The 23090-nt window shown below is 41.7% G+C and overlaps 1 protein-coding gene across 1 annotated transcript in view; it reads right to left on the bottom strand.

The window, feature by feature from the left end:
- LOC139422762 (contactin-associated protein-like 4) overlaps positions 1 to 23090 on the bottom strand; it is a 217192-nt gene that overhangs the window by 24929 nt on the left and 169173 nt on the right. The window lies entirely within an intron of this gene.

Genomic DNA, 23090 nt, shown 5'->3' with positions numbered 1-23090 from the left:
TTGCTTGACATTATGGAAAAAGCAAAAGAAATCAGCCAAGACCTCAGAAAAAGAATTGTAGACCTCCACAAGTCTGTTTCATCATTGGGAGCAATTTCCAAATGCCTGAAGGTACCACGTTCATCTGTACAAACAATAGTACGCAAGTATAAACACCATGGGACCTCACAGCCGGCATATCGCTCAGGAAGGAGATGCGATCTGTCTCCTAAAGATTAATGTACTTTGGTGTGAAAAGCGCAAATCAATCCCAGAACAACAGCAAAGGACCTTGTGAGGATGCTGGAGGAAACAGGTACACTTCACAAAATAGATGGAGTCATGAGGAAGGAAAATGATGTGTATATATTGAAGCAACATCTCGAGACATCAGTCAGTTAAAGCTTGGTCGCAAATGGGTCTTCCAAATGGACAATGACCCCAATCATACTTCCAAAGTTGTGGCAAAATGGCTTAAGGACAACAAAGTCAAGGTATTGGATTGGCCATTACAAAGCCCTGACCTCAATCCTAAGGAAAATGTGTGGTCAGCACTGAAAAAGAGTGTGCAAGCAAGGAGGCCTACAACAAACCTGAGTCAGTTACACCAGCTCTGTCAGGAGGAATGGGCCAAAATTTACCCAACTTATTGTGGGAAGCTTGTGGAAGGCTACCCTACATTTTTGAACCAAGTTAATTAAGCAATTGAAAAGCAATGCTACCAAATACTAATTGAGTATATGTAAACTTCTGACCCACTGGGAATGTGATGAAATAAATAAAAGCTAAAATAAATTATTGTTCTGACATTTAAAATTCTTAAAATAAAGTGGTGATCCTAACTGACCTAAAACAGGGAATATTTACTAGGATTAAATAGGGGGCAGTATTTTCACTTTGGATGAATTGCGTGCCCATAGTGGACTGCATCCTACTCTGTCCTAGATTGCTAATATATGCATAGTATTATTACTATTGGATAGAAAACTCTGAAGTTTTTAAAACTGTTTGAATTATGTCTGTGAGTATAACAGAACTCATAGGGCAGGCAATCTTCCAAACAGGAAGTGAAATTCTGAATGCGGGTCTAATTTCAAGTCATTACCTCTTCACTTCCAAACAAGATATGGATCTGTTAGCACTTCCCACGCCTTCTTCTAGATGTCCTCATTCAGTAGAACATGGAATGGAGCCTCTGGTGTGAACTTTGACCGAATGGGAGGGGAATGAGTCACTGTCCTGGCAGAATGCAATTTCCCTGTTGCGCATTTGTCTGTTGATATCACCATCGTTCCATTTGACTGCAGATGAAAACGTATGCTCCGGTTCGAACATTATTGGATATATATGAAAATAACATCCTGAAGATTGATTCATTCTCTACTTAGTTTGACCAGTTTATTCGACCTGGAATATAACTTTTTGAAGTTTTCGTCCAAGTTCGCCTGGACCAGCGCCAGCTTTTGGGCACGTGAGCTGAAAGTGGTAGCAAATGCAGCTAATTGGACACTAGTATTGGACATTATGGAACCAAACAATGATTTATTGTGGAACTAGGACTCCTTGCACTGCATTCTGATGAAATATCATCAAAGGTAAGAGAATATTTATGATGTAATTTCGTATTTCTGTTGACTCCAACATGGCGGAGAAATATATTTACGTTTTAGCGCCGTCTCAGATTATTGCAATTTCCCCATTCCAGCTACTGTGAAGGACTACAACAAGAGCATGGGAGGTGTGGACCTGTCAGATGCGCTGATAGGATACTACATGTATTGTTTGAGGCTGATTCTGGCCTTTGAGGCTACCATCCTCTCATCGATGGACAGTTTCTGGGCGGGCTGAAAATAGGTCTTGCAGGCCTCAACGATGTTGGGGTAGAGAGGTTTGATTTTGCACAGCCTATCAAACCTTGGTATGCCTCTCTTCTTGTCATTCTCTCCATAAACTTCTGGGTCACTGATGTGAAGCGCCCGTGAAATAGTCAGAAACATTTTACAAGACATGACAGTCATGAGGAAAGGCAGTTGACAGAGAGCTGACGTTTCCAGTAGTCCCTTAGAGTTTTCAACTTCACCAGCCCCATGTAAATGACCATTGAAAAGTAGCAGAAAAGGTCTGACATGGAAATGGTCTTCCTTCCTGCCTGCCTCTTTCCTGCCTGCTTCTTAGCCCCGTACTTATTGGTGTTCGGTTGAAGGGGGCTGTACTTTGCAGTCATGTCTAGTTGAGGTCCTGGCTGCCTTTTGGGTCTATAAACTGGTGGATTTGGTTCCACATCATCTTCTAACACAGAGTGTCAACGACTCTCTGGCCCTCTGTCTGCAGGTTTCTCTCTTCCTCATCTCTGCTTCTTTGTCACTGACTTCACATCTCTAGATGGCCAGGTAGGTGTGGAGCCAGAGACAGCGGGGGTCCGGCTGGATGAACCAGCTTCAGAGGGAGATGGACACCAAGACATTGGCGGCTCATAATCAGAATCACTGCCACTGTGAAAGATTTTTTTTTAATCAGTAACAATACTTTCACATATGAGCTCTGTATCAACACGTAAAATAAATAGTTATATATAGAGTACATGGAACATAATCACTATGGTGAAGTGGTGAAGGGCTGTTCCATCCCATGTTTATGTAAAATACATTTTAAAAATATATCACACACACACACACAGTATAGCCAATGTGTACTTTACACATTTCATTACAGATGATATTTTTATATATTGCAAATAAAATTAAATACAATTTTAAAAAATCGCAAATGAATAATATTTGATATTATTAATTTCAAACAATGACATTAGCATTAGAATTTACCAATCCAGCATGGCATCCTCGCCATGCAGAAACATGTCTTCCGCCTGGGAGTCAAAACTAGCTTCGCTGAAAGATTCATATTCCTGAAGCAACTTGGTCTCTGTACCTATCTATTTCCTATATAATTTGGGTTAAATTTGTATACCTAGACTTTGTTTTAGCTTTTCCTGATTTATTCACCATAATTTAAATATATAAACTTGTTGAAAATGCTATTGAATATGTACTGCTATGCGTAACACCCATGGCTCCGTCAAGTAGGATTTGCAATGTCGAATGAACCTCTTTTACGCCAGAGTTTACGACAAAGGCTGGTCTTCAAACGTATAACCATTACATATTGCCGTTTACCTCAGCTCATTGGCTATCTTGCAAGCTAGATTTGAAGATGATCAGTGGTCATTGGGCAAAAATACAGTCAATCAACGATAGACGGATCCTTGGTGCGCAATGAGGTCATTGATTGGTGTCTTCAAATCGGTTTGTTTCGGTCAATACGTCCCGGGAAAATAACCATCAAGTATGGTTGTGTTAGTAACAACCAGAGGATTGCAACCATGACTGGATAAACGTTTGTTTAGTGTGTGTAATTACCATGAACGCATCGTCCAAAGTTGAATGAGATGGAAATCACAAAGCAAGCGGTTTACAAATGTTGTGTGTTAGGCTATAAAAATGGATTTTATCAAACAAAACAAACATTCACAGTGTAGTTGGCATTGCCACCAGAGGAAGATCTTCAATGGTAAGCGATTTATTTTATTGTAATTTCGGACTTTCATGACGCTAATGCTTGGTTGGTAAATGCTAGTAATACTTGTGTGTGCGTGGCGCCGTCCCCAGAGAATAGCATGTTTACTTTTGCAGTAACGGCTTTTTGAAATCTGACATAGCGGCTGGATTAATAAGACGTTCAACTTTTAAATGATGTAACATTCATGTATTTACAATGTTAGCTCTCTGCAGTTTCACCGGATGTTGGCCTGGTGGGACGTTAGCGTCTCACCTACCCTAGAGAGGTTAACACAGTGTCCAAAGAAGGGCCAGATGTATACAGAAAGGTGTCGTCTGCGTAGAGGTGGATCAGGGAATCACCCACAGCATGAGCGACATCGTTCATATATACAGAGAAGAGAGTCGGCCCGAGAATTGAACCCTGTGGTACCCCCATAGAGACTGCCAGAGGTCCGGACAACAAGCCCTCCGATTTGACACACTGAACTCTGTCTGAGAAGTAGATGGTGAACCAAGCGAGGCAGTCATTTGAGAAACCAAGGCTGTTTAGTCTGCCGATAAGAATACGGTGATTCACTGGGTCAAAAGCCTTGGCCAGGTCAATGAAGAAGGCTGCACAGTACTGTCTTTTATCGATGGCGGTTATGATATCGTTTAGTACCTTGAGCGTGACTGAGGTGCACCCGTGAGCAGCTCAGAAACCGGATTACACAGCGGAGAAGGTACGGTGGGATTCGAAATGGTTAATGATCTGTTTATTAACGTGGCTTTCAAAGACTTTAGAAAGGCAGGGCAGGATGGATATAGGTCTATAACAGTTTGGGTCTAGTGTTACCCCCTTTGAAGAGGGGGATGACCACAGCAGCTTTCCAATCTTTAGGGATCTCGGACGATACAAAAGATAGGTTGAACATACTGGTAATAGGGGTTGCAACAATGGCGGCGGATAATTTTAGAAAGAGACGGTCCAGATTGTCTAGCCCAGCTGATTTGTATGGGTCCAGGTTTTGCAGCTCTTTCAGAACATCTGCTATCTGGATTTGGGTGAAGGAGAAGCTGGGAGGCTTGGGCAAGTAGCTGTGAAGGGTGCAGAGCTGTTGGCCGGGGCTGGGGTAGCCAGGAGGAAAGCATGGCCAGCCGTAGAGAAATGCTTATTAAAATTCTCAATTATCGTGGATTTATTGGTGGTGACAGTGTTACCTAGCAGCTGGGAGGAGGTGCTCTTATTCTCCATGGACTTTACAAGAGTTAGAGCTACAGGATACAAATTTCTGTTTGAAAGGGCTAGCCTTTGCTGACTGCGTGTATTGGTTCCTGACTTCCCTCAAAAGTTGCATATCGCGGGGACTATTCGATGCGAGTGCAGTCTGCCACGGGATGTTTTTGTGCTGTTCGAGGGCAGTCAGGGCTGGAGTGAACCAGGGCTATATCTGTTCTTAGTTCTACATTTTTTGAAAGGGGCATACTTATTTAAGATGGTGAGGAAATTACTTTTAAAGAATGACCAGGCATCCTCGACTGACGGATGAAGTCAATATCCTTCCAGCATACCCGGGCCAGGTCGATTAGAATGGCTTGCTCGCTGAAGTGTTTTAGGGAGCGTTTGAGAGTGATGAGCGGTGGTCGTTTGACCGCGGACCCATAGCGGATGCAGGCAATGAGGCAGTGATCGCTGAGATCCTGATTGAAAACAGCAGAGGTGTATTTGGAGGGCAAGTTCATCAGGATAATATCTACGAGGGTGCCCATGTTTACAGATTTAGGGTTGTACCTGGTGGGTTCCTTGATAATTTGTGTGAGATTGAGGGCATCTATCTTAGATTGAGGACTGCCGGTGTGTTAAGCATATCCCAGTTTAGGTCACCTTACAGAACAAACTCGGAAGATAGATGGGGGACAATCAATTCACATATTATGGTGTCCAGGGCACAGCGGGGGGCTGAGGGGGGTCTATAACAGTGAGAGACTTATTTCTGGATTCATTTTTAAAATTAGAAGCTTGAACTGTTTGGGCATAGACCTGGAATGTATGACAGAACTTTGCAGGCTATTTCTGGAGTAGATTGCAACTCCTCCCCGTTTGGCAGTTCTATCTTGACAGAAAATGTTGTAGTTGGGTATGCAAATCTCAGAATTTTTGGTGGCCTTCCTAAACCAGGATTCAGACACAGCAAGGACTTCAGGGTTGGCGGAGGGTGCTAAAGCAGTGAGTAAAACAAACTTAGGGAGGCTGATGTTAACATACATGAAACCAAGGCTTTTTCAGTTACAGAAGTCAACAAATGAGAGTGCCTGGGGAAATGCAGGGCCTGGGTTAACCTCCACGTCACCCGAGGAACAGAGGAGGAGTAGGATTAGGGTACGGTTAAAGGCAATCAAAACTGGTTGTCTAGTGCGTTGGGGACAGAGAATAAAAGGAGCAGATTTCTGGGCATGGTAGAATATATTCAGGGCATAATGTACAGACAGGGGTATAGTGGTGTGAGGGTACAGTGGAGGTAAACCCAGGTACCGAGTGATGATAAGAAAGGTTGCATCTTTGGACGGGCTAGTTATGCTGGGTGAGGTCACCACATGTGTGGGAGATGGGACAAAGCAGTTATCTGAGGCATGTTGAGTGGGACTAGGGGCTCCGCAGTAAACTAAGACAACAATAACTATCCTAAATAACAGTGTACAAGGCATATTGACATTTGAGAGAGACATAAAGCGAGGCATAAAGCAATCACAGGTGTTGATTGGGATAGCTAGTTAAGGCAACAACGGGTAAGACAACAGCTGATCAGCTAAGACAACAACAACAGGTAAAATGGCGATGAATGGGCAGAGAGGGTCGGTTAACTACACACAGGGCCTGAGTTGGGGCCGACAGATTAACAAAAAATAAACAAAATTAAGTACCGTAATTAATGAACAGTCCAGCAGGCATCCGCTATGTAAAGTGATAAAGATAAAGTGATCATAGGGTCTAGTGAACAGCAATAGATGGAACAGGGAAGCCGTGGGGTAGTCGTTACTACACTAGAACGCGGGACACACAGAGTTTAAAGTTAGCAGGCTTGGGTAAGTAGAAGCGTCTGCTGTGACGTCCGGCAAAGTCCGGTTGAGGGCACAGCGGATGGAGTTAAGTCGGCGGACCAGTCGTGGTGGTACGGCGGGGTGCTGTGTCGATAAAGGGTCCAGACCAGATGGCGAAAGAGGTAATTGTAGTTGTAGTAATTTCGTTTGCTAGCCGGGAGATGCGCCTGGCTCGAGGCTAATTGGTGCTAGCTTCGGGGCAGGGGCGTTAGCCACTATAGCCACTTGGTAGCAGCTAGCTAGCAGTGATGATCCGATGCAAAGGTCCAGAGCTTACGGCAAGGATCCAGTGGAGTGGTGAATTCTAGCCATGTTGGGATAGAGTCCGGAAGGCATCGGCTGAGTAGCTGGGTGAACACAGAGTAGGCCGAGAGGTGGGTCTGGCTCAGGGCTAGCTTCGGGGCTGGGTCACTCGGTGGCAGCTAGCTAGCTGTGATGATCAGGAGTAATGCTCCAGGGTTTACGGCAGGAATCCGGCATTGTTGTGGAGAAAACAGTCCGATGCTGGCAAGTATTATCCTGGCAACAAAAAAAACAGCTGGTGTCTGTGCAGAAGGAAAGGCCGCTAGCAGTGGCTAACAATGGCTAAAATAGCTAGTAGCTAATGGCTAGTCTCTGATGTAGGTTCTGGCTATTAGGTCTAAAACAATAGCGGATCCGTGTCACATTGGGTGAGGTGGGTTACCGGAAGGTATATTTAATTTAAAAATGGAAAAGAGAATGAAAAGAGATTGAAATATATACAAAAAATGAAAAATACAAAAGTCCACGAGGACAACACTGCTACGCCATCTTGGATTTAAAATCCCCCATATGGTGGGAGCAATTAATGCATGTACTGAATGTATGGAAAGCAATCACATGGCAGGCATAGATAAGGGGAGAGAACCATGGATTAGTGATGAAGGGGGTCGAGGTCAGGTCAGGTCACGTTAAGGGAGAAAGAAAAGTTTATGGCCCGTATCACTTAGTGTCCTTCCTAGCAGTAAGGGAATACCCCCCTGAATTGTACAAAAATGAATGGCAAGATATTGGCATTGGACAAACCATATACACGATGTCCAATACCACCCAAAGCGGCGTTGATTCGTGTAAAGTATATGGCAAATGCCATATGGCAATTGCCAATTGTAACACCTCAAAAATCCAACAGGGGGCGAGTGCGCTCCACCGGGGTTTTTCATATTGGAAATGTAACCCAAGTCAACATCCAAAAGAAAATTTTTGAAAAAAGGATATTTTTTTCAAAAACTTTTCACCCCTTAAAAAAGTGCTTTCTGGGCCTTTTTTCGAAATTCTTTCGATTTTTTTGTCAATTACACATGTGTAAGAGCTGTATGAATATACTTTTGTCCAATTTTTTTATCATATTTTTTTATTTTTTTAATTACATGCGCATAAGGCATATGTTTTGTACATTTGCAATATGATTTCATAGGAAGTCAAAAGTCAAAAGTCAAAAATGTCAAAATTTGGTAAAAAACTTCACACATCCTTAAAAAAGTGCTTTCTGGACCGTTTTTCAAAATTCTTTCAATTTTTATGTCAATTACACATGTATAAGAACTTTATCAACATACTTTAGTCATACTTTATTATCCTATTTTTTATTTTTTTTTACTTGTGCATAAGGCATATGTTTTCTCCATTTGGAATATGATTTCATAGGAAGTCAAAAGTCAAAAGTCAAAAATGTCAAAATTTGGTAAAAAACTTCACACATCCTTAAAAAAGTGCTTTCTGGACCGTTTTTCAAATTTCTTTCAATTTTTGTGTCAATTACACATGTATAAGAACTTTATCAACATACTTTAGTCATACTTTATTATCATTTTTTTTTTTTTTTTTTTACTTGTGCATAAGGCATATGTTTTCTCCATTTGGAATATGATTTCATAGGAAGTCAAAAGTCGAAAATTTGATTTTTTTTTTAAACTTTAAAAACTAAAAAAAGTGCTTTCTGGACCGTTTTTCGAAATTGTTTCGATTTTAAGACAATTAATCATGTGTAAGAAGTGTATGAATATACTTTTGTAAAATGTTATTATCATAATTTTTTTTTTTTTACTTGTGCATAAGGAATATGATTTGTCTATTTGCAATATGATTTCATAGGAAGTCAAAAGTCAAAGTTACCCAAAAATGTTTTGGATGTTTTTTTGTTTATGTTTCCTTACTTTTTCAAAGTCACTGTGCATTTGCAATATGTTTCAATGGGCAGGTACCGTCACGAATTTGTCATGCTCAAAAATTTTTAGATGTATTTTTTTTTGTTTCTTACTTTTTCAAAGTCACTGTGCATTTGCAATATGTTTTAATGGGCAGGTACCATCACGAATTTGTCATGCTCAAAATTCAAGCTTTACTTTGCTCAAACTATACCTTTGTCATCTTGTGATCTAAAATATGCAACTGGTTACCCAAAAAATGTGTTGATGTTTTTTTGTTTATGTTTCCTTACTTTTTCAAAGTCACTGTGCATTTGCAATATGTTTCAATGGGCAGGTACCGTCACGAATTTGTCATGCTCAAAAAATTTTAGATGTATTTTTTTTTGTTTCTTACTTTTTCAAAGTCACTGTGCATTTGCAATATGTTTTAATGGGCAGGTACCATCACGAATTTGTCATGCTCAAAATTCAAGCTTTACTTTGCTCAAACTATACCTTTGTCATCTTGTGATCTAAAATATGCAACTGGTTACCCAAAAAATGTGTTGATGTTTTTTTGTTTATGTTTCCTTACTTTTTCAAAGTCACTGTGCATTTGCAATATGTTTCAATGGGCAGGTACCGTCACGAATTTGTCATGCTCAAAAAATTTTAGATGTATTTTTTTTTGTTTCTTACTTTTTCAAAGTCACTGTGCATTTGCAATATGTTTTAATGGGCAGGTACCATCACGAATTTGTCATGCTCAAAATTCAAGCTTTACTTTGCTCAAACTATACCTTTGTCATCTTGTGATCTAAAATATGCAACTGGTTACCCAAAAAATGTGTTGATGTTTTTTTGTTTATGTTTCCTTACTTTTTCAAAGTCACTGTGCATTTGCAATATGTTTCAATGGGCAGGTACCGTCACGAATTTGTCATGCTCAAAAAATTTTAGATGTATTTTTTTTTGTTTCTTACTTTTTCAAAGTCACTGTGCATTTGCAATATGTTTTAATGGGCAGGTACCATCACGAATTTGTCATGCTCAAAATTCAAGCTTTACTTTGCTCAAACTATACCTTTGTCATCTTGTGATCTAAAATATGCAACTGGTTACCCAAAAAATGTGTTGATGTTTTTTTGTTTATGTTTCCTTACTTTTTCAAAGTCACTGTGCATTTGCAATATGTTTCAATGGGCAGGTACCATCACGAATTTGTCATGCTCAAAATTTTTTAGATGTATTTTTTTTTGTTTCTTACTTTTTCAAAGTCACTGTGCATTTGCAATATGTTTTTTCACTATAGAATCATATTGCAAATGCACATGCAACTGGTCATCCCCCCAAAAAAATTTTAGATTTTTTTTTTTATGTTTCCTTACTTTTTCAAAGTCACTGTGCATTTGCAATATGTTTTTTCACTATAGAATCATATTACAAATGCACGTGCAACTGGTCATCCCCCAAAAAAAATTTTAGATTTTTTTTGTTTATTTTTCCTTACTTTTTCAAAGTCACTGTGCATTTGCAATATGTTTTTTCACTATAGAATCATATTGCAAATGCACATGCAACTGGTCATCCCCCCCCCAAAAAATTAGATTTTTTTTATGTTTCCTTACTTTTTCAAAGTCACTGTGCATTTGCAATATGTTTTTTCACTATAGAATCATATTGCAAATGCACATGCAACTGGTCATCCCCCCCCAAAAAATTTAGATTTTTTTTATGTTTCCTTACTTTTTCAAAGTCACTGTGCATTTGCAATATGTTTTTTCACTGTAGAATCATATTGCAAATGCACGTGCAACTGGTCACCCAAAAATAAAAATTTTGGATTTTTTTTGTTTATGTTTCCTTACTTTTTCAAAGTCACTGTGCATTTGCAATATGTTTCAATGGGCAGGTACCATCACGAACTTGTCATGCTCAAAATTTTTTAGATGTATTTTTTTTTGTTTCTTACTTTTTCAAAGTCACTGTGCATTTGCAATATGTTTTTTCACTATAGAATCATATTGCAAATGCACATGCAACTGGTCATCCCCCCCAAAAAATTTTAGATTTTTTTTGTTTATGTTTCCTTACTTTTTCAAAGTCACTGTGCATTTGCAATATGTTTTTTCACTATAGAATCATATTGCAAATGCACGTGCAACTGGTCATCCCCCAAAAAAAAAATTCGATTTTTTTTGTTTATTTTTCCTTACTTTTTCAAAGTCACTGTGCATTTGCAATATGTTTTTTCACTATAGAATCATATTGCAAATGCACATGCAACTGGTCATCCCCCCCAAAAAAATTTAGATTTTTTTTATGTTTCCTTACTTTTTCAAAGTCACTGTGCATTTGCAATATGTTTTTTCACTATAGAATCATATTGCAAATGCACATGCAACTGGTCATCCCCCCCAAAAAAATTTAGATTTTTTTTATGTTTCCTTACTTTTTCAAAGTCACTGTGCATTTGCAATATGTTTTTTCACTATAGAATCATATTGCAAATGCACATGCAACTGGTCATCCCCCCCAAAAAAATTTAGATTTTTTTTGTTTATTTTTCCTTACTTTTTCAAAGTCACTGTGCATTTGCAATATGTTTTTTCACTATAGAATCATATTGCAAATGCACATGCAACTGGTCATCCCCCCCCAAAAATTTTAGATTTTTTTTGTTTATGTTTCCTTACTTTTTCAAAGTCACTGTGCATTTGCAATATGTTTTTTCACTATAGAATCATATTGCAAATGCACGTGCAACTGGTCACCCAAAAATAAAAATTTTGGATTTTTTTTGTTTATGTTTCCTTACTTTTTCAAAGTCACTGTGCATTTGCAATATGTTTCAATGGGCAGGTACCATCACGAATTTGTCATGCTCAAAATTTTTTAGATGTATTTTTTTTTGTTTCTTACTTTTTCAAAGTCACTGTGCATTTGCAATATGTTTTAAAGGGCAGGTACCATCACGAATTTGTCATGCTATAAAAATCTTGCAGGAATGTGAAATTGACTGGCCCGATGAACTCGGGATGGCTTTGCAGTGATTCTGGGTCATCTCAATCGCTCGTTTGGGTTGATTTCAGAATGTCGCTTTTGGTGATGTTTTTTCACTATAGGATCATATTGCAAATGTACAAGAGTCAAGTGGACAAGAGTCCATCAGTCAATTAGATATCATTCTGACCACCAAACTGATACAAACTGACACCAAACCCACTTTTTCCAACTCGTTTAGTAGCCAACTATTACATACTTCAGAGCTGGCCCAAAATTCACAACCCCTTCGGTTCAAACCATAAAAAAACCATAAAACACGTAGTTACGTTCTAGCTGCGGGTCCATTTCTTATGTTATGTGTTGGCCTAGCTGAGGCGACCCCGAATCCCAAGTTTCGGCTCGATAGGTCATTTGGTGTCCGAGAAAAACCCTAATTGGTGCTGAAAATCCACTATTTTCCATGACTTGCTACGGGGTCCTTGAATGAGCTATTGGACAGAAACGTTGGGGTCTGTCTATATGGGCCGAGACGTTTGCAATGCACCTAGTCTTGCGACTCTGGGACATTTCTAAATGTCGTCATTTTCGTGATGCAAAAATGAATTGAAGTTATTTCAAATGTACGAGGCTGTTTCTCGGTCCGAGAACCTTCTAGAGCCACGTAACTCACCACGCACCATCTACGGGAGGTCTAGAACAGGTTTCTAAAGTTTCGGAACTCTAGGTCCGACGGTTCTTTTTTAGCTCCAACAAAGCTAACTATTGGAGCCAGTGTCTGTCTCTACGCACCCCAATACGTCCCTCCTTCCAAGTTGTGTTTTAGTGTGATTTTTTTTTCCTTTGAATTTTTTTGGGAAAAATGACTGATTTACAGTTCATGGGGGTTGCCTAATCACACATATGAAGTTTTGGAAAGATCAGACTTTTTTAACCCTTCGAAACAGCCCCTAAGACACCAATTATGGCACTTCCGGTTGGCACAGGAAGTTATAAATCAACACATATCCTCATTGGGGTATGCTGTTACAGAATCCTGAGTTTTAAGTCCTTACGTTAAGAATTGACTGATCTACACAGGGTTGAATGCACTATGTCTATCAAACTGCATGCAGTGTATGGGTAAACACTTTTAGGGGCATTTTAACCACTTCCGGTTGGTCCAGGAAGCTTAGAATCAACACAGGTAGACCTCATAGTGGCCTGATGGACTGGTACCGAAGACAGGTTCATACGGCATTCATAACCCACATAGGCCTCAGGTTGAAATTAGGGGTGCAGGCAATGTATTCCTATGGGGAGAGATGACACTGTAATCTGTGAGATCAAAAAACACTGTTTTACTGTTAAGGGTTAATGCCACACGGTCAAGGTTAGGCTTGTTCAGATCGGGAGGACCTTAGGAACATTCATGTGGTGCAATTTTTCTTCTCACTCTAACGGTTCTCTCACTGTCACCCAAAAGCAAATGACATTGTGGTGCAGGCTTCATTTTGGGCCTACTATTCTAATGCTCGCTGCGCCTAGACCGAGCGAGCTACGGTCAAGCGGGATATCTCGCTGAACTCGGTACGGCCTAGGGATTATGGTAATGCCATTTCCTGCTCTCTGTGTCTTTAAGCACCGCACTTTATCACTCCATCCTTCCTGTGTGTGTGTGAGGGAGCTTTTCTTTGACATCTGTTGGGATTAATGACTGATTTACAGTTCAGAAGGGTTACCTAGTCACACATATGAAGTTTTGGAGAGATGTGACTTTTTTAACCCTTCGAAACAGAGAGTGTGACCCAATTAAAGGCACTTCCGGTTGGCACAGGAAGCTATAAGTAAACACATGTCTTGATTTACATAGCCACTTACAGAATCCCGAGTTTTAAGTCTTTACGTTAAGAATTGACTGATCTACACAGGGTTGAATGCACTATGTCTATCAAACTGCAGGCAGTGTATGGGTAAACACTTTTAGGGGCATTTTAACCACTTCCGGTTGCTCCAGGAAGCTTAGATTCGACACAGGTAGATCTCATAGTGGCCTGATGGACTGGTACCGAAGACAGGTTCATACGGCATTCATAACCCATATAGGCTTCAGGTTGAATTTTGTGGTGCAGGCTATGTATTCCTATGGGGAGAGATGTCACTGTAATCTGTGAGATCAAAAAACCCTGTTTTACTGTGAAGGGTTAATGCCACACGGTCAAGGTTAGGCTTGTTCAGATCGGGAGGACCTTAGGAACATTCATGTGGTGGAATTGTGCTTCTCACCCTAACGGTTCTCTCACTGCCACCCAAAATCAAATGACATTGTGGTGCAGGCTTCATTTTGGGCCTTCTTTTTTTCAAGTTTGCTGCACTCAGAACGAGCTACGGTCAAGCGGGGCGTCTCCTTGAACTCGGCACAGTCTGGAGACTATGGTGATGCCATTTTTTGTGTTGATTTCAGAATGCCATTTTGGTGATGGTCCCTCTCCGTTTAAACATATTGCAAATGTACAAAAGTCAACTAGCAAGTCAGTGTCCATCAGTCAATTAGATGTCATTATGACACCAAATGGATATCAATTGACACCAAACCCACTTTTTCCTACTCATTTAGTAGCCAACTATCACATATGTCAGAGCAGTCCCATAATTCACAGCGCCTTCGGTTTAAAACATAATAAAAAGGTAAAACACATAGTTACGTTCTAGCTGCGGGTCCAGTTCGGACATTATGTGAAGGCCTATGTGAGGCGACCCCGAATCCCGAGTTTCGGCTCGATAGGTCATTTGGTGTCCGAGAAAAACCCTAATTGGTGCTGAAAATCCACTTTTTTCCATGCCTTGCTACGGGGTCCTTGAACGAGCTATCGGACAGGCACGTCGGGGTCCGTCTCTATGGGCCGAGCCGGTTTCAATGCACCTAGCCTTGCGTCTCTGAGACTTTTCTAAACGTGGTCATTTTCGTAATGGTCAAAATGAATTGAAGGTATTGCAAATGTACGAGGCTGTTTCTCGGTCCGAGAACCGTCTAGAGCCACGTAACTCACCACGCACCATCAACCGGAGGTCTAGAACAGGTTTCTAAAGTTTCGGAACTCTAGGTCTGACGGTTCTTTTTTAGCTCCAACAAAGCTAACTATTGCAGCCACTGTCTGTCTCTACGCACCCCAATACGTCCCTCCATCCAAGGTGTGTTTTAGTGTGATTTTTTTTTCCTTTGATTTTTTTTGGGAAAAATGACTGATTTACAGTTCATGGGGGTTGCCTAATCACACATATGAAGTTTTGGAAAGATCAGACTTTTTTAACCCCTTGAAACAGCCCCTGAGACACCAGTTATGGCACTTCCGGTTGGCACAGGAAGCTATAAATCAACACATATCCCCATTGGGGTATGCTGTTACAGAATCCTGAGTTTTAAGTCCTTACGTTAAGAACTGACTGATTTACACAGGGTTGAATGCACTATGTCTGTCAAACTGCAGGCAGGGTATGGGTAAACACTTTTAGGGGCATTTTAACCACTTCCGGTTGGTCCAGGAAGCTCAGAATCAACACAGGTAGACCTCATAGTGGCCTGATGGACTGGTACCGAAGACAGGTTCATACGGCATTCATAACCCATATAGACTTCAGGTTGAAATTAGGGGTGCAGGCAATGTATTCCTATGGGGAGAGATGACACTGCATTCTGTGAGATCAAAAAACACTGTTTTACTGTTAAGGGTTAATGCCACACGGTCAAGGTTAGGCTTGCACGGATCGGGAGGACCTTAGGAACATTCATGTGGTGTAATTTTTCTTCTCACCTAAACGGTTCTCTCACTGTCACCCAAAAGCAAATGACATTGTGGGGCAGGCTTCATTTTGGGCCTACTTTTCTAATGGTCGTTGCACTTACACCGAGCGAGCTACGGTCAAGGCGGATAGCTCGTTGAACTTAGCACAGTCTGGAGACTATGGTGATGCCATTTTTTGTGTTGATTTCAGAATGCCATTTTGGTGATGGTCCCTCTCTGTTTAAACATATTGCAAATGCACAAAAGTCAACTAGCAAGTCAGTGTCCATCAGTCAATTAGATGTCATTATGACACCAAACCCACTTTTTCCTACTCATTTAGAAGCCAACTATCACATATGTCAGAGCAGTCCCATAATTCACAGCGCCTTTAGTTTAAAACATAATAAAAAGGTAAAACACATAGTTACGTTCTAGCTGCGGGTCCAGTTCGGACATTATGTGAAGTCCTATGTGAGGCGACCCCGAATCCCGAGTTTCGGCTCGATAGGTCATTTGGCGTCCGAGAAAAACCCTAATTGGTGCTGAAAATCCACTATTTTCCATGCCTTCCTACGGGGTCCTTGAACGAGCTATCGGACAGAAACGTTGGGGTCCGTCTCTATGGGCCGAGCCGGTTTCAATGCACCTAGCCTTGCGTCTCTGAGACTTTTCTAAACGTCGTCATTTTCGTAATGGTCAAAATGAATTGAAGGTATTGCAAATGTACGAAGCTGTTTCTCGGTCCGAGAACCGTCTAGAGCCACGTAACTCACCACGCACCATCGACCGGAGGTCTAGAACAGGTTTCTAAAGTTTCGGAACTCTAGGTCTGACGGTTCTTTTTTAGCTCCAACAAAGCTAACTATTGCAGCCACTGTCTGTCTCTACGCACCCCAATACGTCCCTCCATTCAAGTTGTGTTTTAGTGTGATTTTTTTTTCCTTTGATTTTTTTGGGGAAAAATGACTGATTTACAGTTCATGGGGGTTGCCTAATCACATATATGAAGTTTTGGACAGATCTGACTTTTTTAACCCTTCGAAACAGCCCCTGAGACACCATTTAAGGCACTTCCGGTTGGCACAGGAAGCTATAATTAACCACATATCCTCATTGGGGTATGCTTTTACAGAATCCTGAGTTTTAAGTCTTTACGTTAAGAACTGAGTTATTTACGGAGGGTTTAGTATGTGTGTGTTATTTCAGAAAATCATAGAAAATCACAGAAATGTCGCAGAGCTCCGCAGCACACTTTAAAAAGATTCGTATGAACACCCTGCAACTGGATCTGTAACCGTTGAAAAAAAAAAACGCCTATTTGTGACCATCACCAAGATGTCATTGTTCCGTTTCTCTTAAATGACGATAGATAAATGGCTGTTTTTTTTTTTATTGACACCGGAGGCTCCTTGACTTTGACCTGAAGTGGAAAAATAATTTCTCTATTTCCATTTAGGACCTTTAATCCCAGAAAAACGGCCATAACTCAAAAACCGTCGAGGCCTAGACGCCATCTTGTTCGGGGCCAACTGCCCATTATGCCAAACCTACGCTCACCAAGTTTCGGCTTCGAAATATTTTCCGTTTTCGAGATAAGGCCCCGTCGTGATTCGTGATGTTTTGCCAAATTGCCATATGATTCCGTATGCCCTCTTGTGGGAAATTCCGGGATAGCGGAAAAACGCTCAAAAACTTGTTTATTTTATAAAACGGAAACCGAATGTCCGACAAAGTTCATTTGATGACTTCCCGGTAGGTCTGGCCCTACCGCACGGCCCGACGCCGACCGCGAATTTTACAAACGATTTCGGACGTCTAGTAAGGGACCGTACATTTGCAATATGGACTTTCTCACTGATCATACACGAAATGCCGAAATGTTCCCTTAAGGTATGTAATGATACAATGTTTGTTAAATGGTAGGAGGAGACTCAGCCTAGGAGAAAATGTTAAATATCAGTGCTTGTGTGAAAATGTCTTTGTCTAATGCAGCTGTATGAAGTCACTGAAATCATTAACAAACAGTTGCAGTCTGTTTTGGAATGAGTGGCCAGTAATAAACTGCTTCTGAACATCTTTAAAACTAAGATAATTGTATTTGGTACAAATAGTTCCCTAAGTTCTTGACCTTAGCTGAATCTGGTAATGAATGGTATGGCTAAACAAGTTGAGGAGACTAAATTACTTGGTGTCACCTTAGATTGTAAACTTCCATGGACAAAACATATAGATTCAATGGTTGTAAAGATAGGGAGTGTCACGCCCTGACCTTAGAGAGACTTTTTTATTCTTTATTGGCCAGTGATGATCCATGGCCCGGAGCCTCCAGTGACAATCCATGTCCCGGAGCCTCCAGAGACGATCCAAGGTCCAGAGTCTCCAGCGACGGTCTGCAGTCCAGAGTCTCCAGCGACGGTCTGCAGTCCAGAGCCTCCAGCGACGGTCGGCAGTCCGGAGCCTCCAGCGACGGTCGGCAGTCCGGAGCCTCCAGCGACGGTCGGCAGTCCGGAGCCTCAAGCGACGGTCCCTAGTCCGGAGCCTCAAGCGACGGTCCAAGGTCCAGAGCCTCCAGCGACGGTCTGCAGTCCAGAGCCTCCAACGACGGTCTGCAGTCCAGAGCCTCCAACGACGGTCTGCAGTCCAGAGCCTCCAACGACGGTCTGCAGTCCAGAGCCTGCAGCGACGGTCTGCAGTCCAGAGCCTCCAACGACGGTCTGCAGTCCAGAGCCTCCAGCGACGGTCTGCAGTCCAGAGCCTCCAGCGACGGTCGGCAGTCCAGAGCCTCCAGCGACGGTCGGCAGTCCAGAGCCTCCAGCGACGGTCGGCAGTCCAGAGCCTCCAGCGACGGTCGGCAGTCCAGAGCCTCCAGCGACGGTCGGCAGTCCAGAGCCTCCAGCGACGGTCGGCAGTCCAGAGCCTGCAGCGACGGTCCCCAGCCTGGAGCCTCCAGCGACGGTCCCCAGTCCGGAGCCTCCAGCGACGGTCCCCAGTCCGGAGCCTCAAGCGACGGTCCCCAGTCCGGAGCCTCAAGCGACGGTCCCCAGTCCGGAGCCTCAAGCGACGGTCCCCAGTCCGGAGCCTTCCCAATCAGAGGCAGCTGTTTGTCGTTGTCTCTGATTGGGGATCAATCATACTTAGGCAGCCCTTTTTCCCACCTTAGATTGTGGGATCTTGTTTTTGTGTAGCTGCCTGTGAGCAGCCCAGAATGTCACATTTCACTTTTCTTCTGTATTTGTTTTGGTGAGTTTCATTGATTAAAACATGTGGAACTCTAAGTACACTGCGCCTTGGTCCGCTCATTTCAACGCACGTGACAGGAGAGGTCTTTTCGTAATAAAGAGATGCTCTTCTTTATTGATCCCATACTCCACAAAGTAAATCCTGCAGGCTCTAGTTTTATCTTATCTGGATTATTATCCAGTATTCCTGTATGGTCAAATGCAGCAAAGAAATACCTAGTTAAGCTGCAGCTGACCCAGAACAGAGTGACACGTCTTGCTCTTGATTGTAATCAGAGGGCTAATATTAATACAATGCATGCCCGTTTGTCTTGGCAAAGAGTTGAGGAAAGACTGACTGCGTCACTTTTATGAGAAACATTAATGTGCTGGAAATTCCAAATTGTTTGCATAGTCAACTTACACACAGCACTGACACACACACTTACCCAACCAGACATACCACCAGGGATCTTTTCACAGTCTCCAGGTCCAGAACAAATTCAAGGAAACGTACAGTATTAAATAGCCAAGAGTGCATGGTCCCTTCCATCTTATATAGCACAAGTGAAACGCAAACCTGGTTTCAAAAACAAATAAAGCAACACTTTGCGGCACAACACCTCTCCCCTTGTGACCTACTTGTGTGTAAGTACTGACATGTACAGTATCAGTCAAAAGTTTGGACACTAAATCATTCACGCATTTTTCTTTATTTATACTATTTTCTAAATTGTAGAATAATAGTGAAGACATCAAAACCATGAAATAACACATATGGAATCATGTAGTAACCAAAGTGTTAAACAAATCAAAATATATTTATATTTTAGATTCTTCAAAGTAGCCACCCTTTGCCTTGATGACAGCTTTGCACACTCTTGGCATTCTCTGAACCAGTCCAACTCATCCCAAACCATTTCAATTGGGTTGAGGTCGTGTGATTGTGGAGGCCAGGTCATCTGATGCAGCACTCCATCACTGTCCTTGGTCAAATAGCCCTTACATAGCCTGGAGGTGTGTTTTGGGTCATTGTCCTGTTGAAATACAAATGAGAGTCCCACTAAGTGCAAACCAGATGGTATGGCGTATTGCTGCCAAATGCTGTGGTAGCAATGCTGGTTAAGTGTGCCTTGAATTCTAAATAAATCAGTGTCACCAGCAAAGCACCCCCACACCATCAACCTCCTCCTCCATGCTTCACGGTGGGAACAATACATGCAGAGGTCATCCGTTCACCTACTCTACGTCCTACAAAGACACGGCGGTTGGAACCAAAAATCTCAAATTTGGAACCATCAAACCAAAGGACAGATTTCTACCGGTCTAATGTCCATTGCTCGTGTTTCTTGGCCCAATCAAGTCTTTCTTATTGGTGTTCTTTAGTTTTGCAGCAATTCAACCATGAAGGCCGGATTCACACAGTCTCCTCTGGACAGTTCAGGCTGCAATCTGAGGTGCAGTTAACTCTAATGAATTTATTGTGTACAGCTGAGCTAACTGCTTAGATTTGTTTAACAATTTTTGATTACTACATGATTCCATATGTCTTATTTCATAATTTTTAAATCTTCACTTATTATTCTACAAAGTAGAAAATAGTCAAATGAAGAAAAACCCTGGAATGAGAAGCTGTGTCCAAACTCTTGACTGATAGTGTATGTAAATTGTAAATTATTTGGTCTGTAATGCATTTTTTGTTATGTCGGACCCCAGTAAGACTAGCTGTCTGCATTGGCATCAGCTAATGAGGATCCTACTAAAGCAAATCAAATAGCAATCAATGGTATTGTGTCTTTCACTTTGCTTTGTATTCTTTACAGAGATTTTGTCAACTCTGTTATCATTCTGTCCTTGCGTTAACTATTATTAAGCGTCAATATATTTAATAACCCACTTCTTTGTTCTTCTAAAAAATGTTCTTCTTACAGACATAATTAACACTATTATGACCTTGTTACTTACAGAACAATACACTCTTTAACTGACAAGAGCTAGACTGTGGAGTAGTAGAGCATCTATAACAAGAACACTAATTAAGAACAGTCTTCAAGTGTTGTGACCAGCGGCTTGGCATGCGGTAAAGAGGTCAATGGAACTCGACCCCAAAATGTGGAAATGCCATGGAAATGTGTGGGGGAAAGAGCCATGAGGGAAATATCACTTATCTCCTCATTGCCTCCCAGTAAAATTTGCTTACATTTAGGCTATTGTTTATATGTCTATTTCACGCTATGTTGAGGTAGAAATCGGAGTACAATGCTTGTATGGGTGTCAACCCCAATACATGTTCATGTCATCGTTACCAATCAACTGCATAATAGTTAAAAACGACTTTGACTACCATCAATGATTTCCGTATGCTAGCTTTACTAACCAGCTTATGAGAACAGGTTTTAGCATTTAGCAGTCACTTCTTTTAAACCTGAAAAAGGGACAACTTCTAAATGCTATGCAGTGAAAACAGCCAAATATATCCAAATCGGACTTACACTACATGGCTAAAAGTATGTGGACACCCCTTCAAATGAGTGGATTCAGCTATTTCAGCCATACCTATTTCTGACAGGTGTATAAAATCTAGCACTTCCATGCAATCTCCATAGACAAACATTGGAAGTAGAATGGCCCTTACTGAAGAGCTCAGTTACATTCAATGTGGCACCGTCATAGGTCACCACCTTTCCAACAAGTCAGTTTGTCAAATTTATGCCCTGTTTGAGCTGCCCTGGTCAGTTGTAAGTTTTGTTATTGTGAAGTGGAAATGTCTAGGAGCAACAACGTCTCAGCCGTGGAGTGGTAGCCCACACAAGCTTACAGAACGGGATGAGTGCAGCACGTGTAGCACGTAAAAATCATCTGTCCTCGGTTGCAACACTCACTACCGAGTTCCAAACTGCCTCTGGAAGAAACTACAGCACAACAACTGTTAGTCTGGTTCTTCATGAAATGGGTTTCCATGGCCGAGCAGCCACACAGAGGCCTAAGATCACTATGCGCAATGCCAAGTGTCGGGTGGAGTGGTGTGAAGCTCGCCGTCATTGGACTCGGGAGCAGTGGAAACACGTTCTCTGGAGTGATGAATCACGCTTCAACATCCGGCAGTCTGGTTGACCAATCTGCCACAATGGATAGTGACAACTGTAAAGTTTGGTTGAGGAGGAATAATGGTCTGGGGCAGTTTGCATGGTTCGGGCTAGGCCCTTTAATTCCAGTGAACAATGACATTCTAGACAATTCTCTGCTTCCAACTTTGTGGCAACAGTTTGTGGGCGGCCCTTTCCGGTTTCAGCATGATAATGCCACTGAGCACACAGCGATGTCCATAAAGAAATGGTTTGTTGAGATGGTGTGGAAGAACTTGACTGGCCTGCACAGAGCCCTGACCTCAACTCCCTCGAACACCTTTGTGACAAATTGGAACGCCGACAGCGAACCAGGCCTAATCGCCCAACATTGTTGGCTGAAGCAAGTCCCTGCAGCAATGTTCTAACATCTAGTGAAAAGCATTCCCAGAAGAGTAGAGGCCTTTATAGCAGCAAACTGCATACGCCCATGATTTTGGAATGAGATGTTCGATGAGCAGGTGTCCACTTTTGGCTATGTAGTGTAAGTAACCACATTGTGGGCCTGTTACAATGCATACATCATGACAGATTTGACGAATATCGTCTTTGTTAGAAGAAATTTGAATGTGCTCAAGTCTGGTCAATGGAACCTCTGTATTCCGTTGACTATGTTACCACATCTACTGTGTCAGTCAGCACTGCCACCATAACTACTGACCGCTTCTACCAGGAAGTGGTCCAAGTCATTCTTATTAAATATTCAACACATCCAATTTTCCAGCCTGCGTCATACAGTTGACCTGCTGATGCGATGACTCAGAGACATCAAAAGGTGTACAGAAAACACTCCTATATTATTAAGCTCTTGATGTAGATAACTCACACAGCTGGTAAGTGCATGTTAAGTTGTGTTTTAACTCAAGCTCGCTAAGAGGGTCCTCAGAAATAATATGGATTCTTCACTTTTTGATAGTCATCGTTTAATATGTAAAAATTCTAAATGGCTGTTCTGGAAAGAATTGGAGCCTCTAGAGCATTTCAGACGGTTGCTAGGGGACCTTTTTAACAAATAATGTGTTTTTTATGGTTGTGTTTTGCTTTTCGTGTACTGTTGGTATAATAACGTGCTGTCTTATTGTGTATGTGAATGTGTAGTTTAACGTGTTTATTGTATTTTGATGTGTATTGTGGTGCTATACAGGGCTCATCTAGAAAAGAGACCTCTCAGCATTGACGCCCTGTCAAAATAAAGGTTAAATAAAATGCCCACTCC

This window comes from Oncorhynchus clarkii, chromosome 12 (genome assembly GCF_045791955.1).
Source record: "Oncorhynchus clarkii lewisi isolate Uvic-CL-2024 chromosome 12, UVic_Ocla_1.0, whole genome shotgun sequence".
Classification (NCBI taxonomy): domain Eukaryota; kingdom Metazoa; phylum Chordata; class Actinopteri; order Salmoniformes; family Salmonidae; genus Oncorhynchus; species Oncorhynchus clarkii.
Note: the sequence above shows the minus strand (reverse complement) of the source record. Positions and strands in the feature narration are given on the sequence as shown.